Source organism: Rousettus aegyptiacus, unplaced genomic scaffold (genome assembly GCF_014176215.1).
Source record: "Rousettus aegyptiacus isolate mRouAeg1 unplaced genomic scaffold, mRouAeg1.p scaffold_m13_p_10, whole genome shotgun sequence".
NCBI classification, from domain to species: domain Eukaryota; kingdom Metazoa; phylum Chordata; class Mammalia; order Chiroptera; family Pteropodidae; genus Rousettus; species Rousettus aegyptiacus.
In genome coordinates this window covers 55,488,476-55,493,094 of record NW_023416285.1, presented here as the reverse complement: position 1 = coordinate 55,493,094, position 4,619 = coordinate 55,488,476, and the positions used below count along the sequence as shown (strand labels likewise).

The following is a 4,619-nucleotide window of genomic DNA, read 5'->3' as shown; positions in this document are numbered from 1 at the left end:
GCTTATTTTAAAAGGAAGAGAATGTTTTTAGTATAAATCAGATGTAGCCAAGTCCTTTAAACTATTGGGATTATTCTTTCTTTTAATACAATTACTCCAGTTTCCTTCTGAAGTCCTGTGGGAAGCCCAACACTAGGGTTGCCCTTTGAACAGAGGAGTTTCTTGGTAAAGGGTTTTTATTTTGTTTGTTCGTTTTGTTTTGTTTTGTTTTGTGGACTTTGTAATCTTTATAGTAAAATATGCTGTTCCTAGATAATTTCACATCTCCCATCATAAGAAAAAAATAGTAATGTTGTTGTTATTCACAATGGCACAACTCTTTGGAATCTGTTTATAAAGAAACAATATGGATCTTCTTGCCTCTGAAATATCCTAATTTCATGTATTCATGCTGGTTACATCACTACTCCTGACACTGCTTCTTCCTTCAAAAGCTGTTACTGGGCTTCATTAATGACAACCACACATATAAGTCTTCTGCAGAATATGCAGAAGAATGTTAATAATGTTTTCTGGTCATCTAAAATTTACAGTTTCAAATTTTATAGTGTAAACCTAGAACAATGCGTTTTTTCAATCATATTTCTCTTAAACTTGTTAAACTTGTTATATTTTTTTCAGATTTAAGCTCTTATCTTATTTAGTTGCTTGGGGGGAAGCATTAAAATGAAACTAATATTTAATTTGCAGTGTAAAGAGAATAGCAATCTTTTATTGTGCTTAGTATGTTCATTGCTTTTTAAGAACTACTTTTAATTTGTCTTATGAGATAATACTCTATGATATAGGCATTTTATTCCTCATTTTGTAAAGTAAAAATTGGAACTTAGAGATGCTTAAGGAAAAAAAAATGATGTCAAAATGGAATAACTTTATCTGATAATAATTTATCTGAAAATAATTTAGGATAAAGTATATGATATCGAACTTCGAAATTTGTCTTGTGTTCCTATACCAAATATCAGTTGCCAATATCTGCGATTAAAAAGTAAGCATATTTTATCACTAATAGTTGAAAAGAAAAATATTAAATATGACAATATTATATACTCATTTGTTTCTCCCCCAAATTTGTATGTTGAAGTTATAACCTCCTATTGTGACTCTATTTGGTGACGGGTCCTTAAAGGAAGTCATCAATAGTAAAATGAGGTCATAAGAGTGTGGTCCTAGTCTAATATGACTAGTATTCATATAAGAAGAAAGTCAACATAAGGACACAGCCTGAAAACAGCCACCTGTAAGCCAGAAAGAGAAATTTCACCCAAAACCAACCCTGCTAGAACATTGATTTTGGCCTTCTAGCTTGAAGAACTGTGAGAACATAAATTTCCCCATCTGTGGAAGTTTGTTACGGCAGCCCAAGTTAATATAGACAACAAAATGCCTCTGTAATATTTCATATATTTTGACATTTTTATTGTTAAAAGGTATTTAAAGCCCTATGAAAATAAATTTATGGTTTTAAATTTTAATGCAATTATTTAAAGTCTTTTCTCTTGTATATGAGTTTGCTGCTTATGGTGATTATGAGTTATATCTTAAGCATAAAATAGTATGAATTAAAACAGATTGAAATATTTATATAGTTTTAGAGTTTTAATATCTTACCATGTCCAAGAAAAATTATGTTTTCTCTAATTTTATATTATGTTATACTAATGGATTTGAAATAGTCTTAGAGATATCCAGTCAATCTGGCCAATATTTTTGAGGACACCAAGGTCCAGAGAAGTTATATGATTTGTTAAAGGTCAGAGTTATGTCCTGGCAAATAAGAAATTATAACCAATTTACTATATTTAGTTATTGTTCCTTCCTGCTGCTTTTTAAAATACTTTTTTCCATATAATATGTATTTTATAGAAGACCTGAGAAAATTAATTGTTTTATGTAGATTCAAAAAGATGAGAAAAAAATCATGGCTTCTAGAATATTTTATGGTGAAATAACAACTAATTTAGGAATATTAATGCTAGTTACATTTTTCTCTTACAATGTGGTACACTGTACATAATAGTTACCCACTCCTCTCCTCCAGTTTGGAAATACATCATTTGAAATGTGTAGTCTCTCAGGACACCAAATCAGGAAAGGAGAAAAAAAAATTGCCTCTTAATCACCTTGGCCCACATATCACTTTTGCTCTTAGTTTATTGACAAGTACTAGTTAAACGATTCCAACCTAAATGTAAAGGTGCCTGTGAAGGTGCCCATGGGGAAGTACTATGGACTGAATGTATCCCCCCAAAATTCATATGTTGAAAGACTAATCCCCAAAGTCACTGTATTTGGGATACAGGACCTATAAAGAAGTAACTAAGGTTAAATAAAGTCATAAGGCTGGAGCCCTGATCTAATAGAGCTGGTGCTCTTATAAGAAGAGACACCAGAGGGCTCGCTCTCTCAATCTTTCTCTCTGTCTACATTCATACAGAAAGAGGTCATATAGGTACAAAGTGAGATGATGGATGCCTACGGGCCAAGAGAAAAGACTTTAGAATGAAACCTACTTGCAGTACATTGATCTTGGACTTACCAGCCTCCAAGAGTATAAGAAATTAAGTTTTGTTTTTAACAACCCTGTGTTAGTTATTTTGTTATGGCAGCCTAAGCTAACTAATGCAGGGGGATAATGAACACTTGGTTAAGTCGTTTCCCAAATTTTTCCTTTTTTGTTATTTTTGTTGTCATTGTTATTTTAGTTTACAGTCTCTTTATCCACATTGGAAATCATATGCAAAACAGATCATATTAGTTGATGAGAAATTTCCTTTGACAAGAGCAAATGTGTCACAGACAAGTACACTTTTGTGTTTAAAGAAATGTTGCATCATATAGATTTGACTTTGTTCAGGAGACCCAGTAGTTTATTGGTTAAGATCATAGGCTCTGAAAGCAATCTGTCTGAATTTGAATTATAGCTCTAATACCTTATAGCTAAATGATCTTGGAAAAAATCACCTTACTTCTTTGTTGAATCAGTTTTCTCATCTGTAAAGTCTGGATAAAAATTCACCCAAGTTGGAAGGTTAATATTTGGAAAGTATGTAGAATAATGCCTGGCACAGAGAAGGTGCTATTTACATATTAGTTAGTAAATAAAAATAAATAATGGATTTGTCAGAGAAATTTAGAGTTGGAAAACTGTAGATTGACTAAAGATACAAAGGCAACTCAGTTTTTAATCTTAGAGTCTTATTAACCTAATTTTAAATTTCTAAACGTTTATGACACCTTAGAGAATAGTGAAGTCCCATGACATGCTTCACCTAAAAAGGTGTTTGACAGCCAATAAGTTTGAAGAATTTTGCATATTAAATCAGTTGACAAAGAAGTCATTCAGAAGAGAAATTGTTTAAATCTGTTTAGACAAGAGATTTTCTAACTTATTTTGAATACGGATTCATTTAGCAACACATTTGAGCATCCTGGGAAACTAATGTTTCATGGTACACACTGTGGAAAATCCTGTCACAGAAAAATTCTAGCATTAGAAAACAATGAAATTCGGTTAACTGGAATGTCACAAAGTAGACAACAAGTTCCTGGCACCTGAACCTAACTTATCCACTATGTTTATAGAGTGTGAAAAAATAGTGGGAAACTCCAGCTAGTGGCAAATACTTACAGGAATGTCATTCTGTAGTTTATTTTAACTGGAGTACATAATCAGAAGTCGGACTAGATAAAAAAGATGACTTGATATTGAGCTGGAAAGTTGGGTTATTTTTAAAAATATTTCCTATATAAAGTGAATATTGGCCTTAGGAATCTGACTGAAGTCACATATTGAAGCTTCAAGGTCCCATCCATTACCACTGTGCTTGGCAAACTTCTTTAAAGGATCACATAGTAATTATTGTTGGCTTTGTGGCTTTTTGGTTTTTATCACAACTGCCCAGCATCACTGTTGTAGCAGTGAAAGCAGCCACAAATAATACATAAATAAATGAGCATGGCTATGTTCAAATATAACTTTATTATCACTGAAGTTTGAATTTCACATGTCACAAAATTATAAATATAATATTCTTAGCTCTCAGAGTGTAAAAAACAAACAGTGGGCAGAATTTATCCCATTTTGCCAAGCTCTCTTTTAGTAAGACAAACGTTGAGTCATAACAGCATCTATTAGGTCTTTTACCAGAAACTTTTAGCAGAACTAACTTTAATGCTAAAAGGCCCTACTTTGGTTTATGGCCATGCCTCTCTGAACATGTCCGATCTCATCTGATCTCGGAAGCTAAGCAGGGTCAGGCCTGGTTAGTACTTGAATGGGAGACCACCTTGGCATACCGGGTGCTATAGGAGCTTTAAAAATAATAAAATGAAAAAAATAAAAGGCCCTACTTTGAACTGAACAATGTAACTGGCTTAAGATCAGGTTATTGACTAATGGCTTCACAGCATGATCATCAGCCACGTTCGATCACTTTTTAAAGAGGAGATAACCCTGTGTATGAGGACTGTGTTCATACTCATATAGGTAATGGCTAAATTAAAAAAGAATTTAGGAGGAGAATAGGGTGAATGGAATATTTTTTGTAAAAGACATACTAGTTCCTGTATGTATAAAGTTTACTGGAATTTTTAAAGTACAGTAGTGCCAGTTGAGA

At 32.7% G+C, this 4,619-nt stretch overlaps 1 pseudogene; it reads left to right on the top strand.

Moving 5' to 3' along the window:
• The first annotated feature begins 4,195 nt into the window (after positions 1-4,195).
• LOC118609024 lies at positions 4,196-4,314 on the top strand (annotated as a pseudogene).
• The last annotated feature ends 305 nt before the right edge of the window (positions 4,315-4,619 follow it).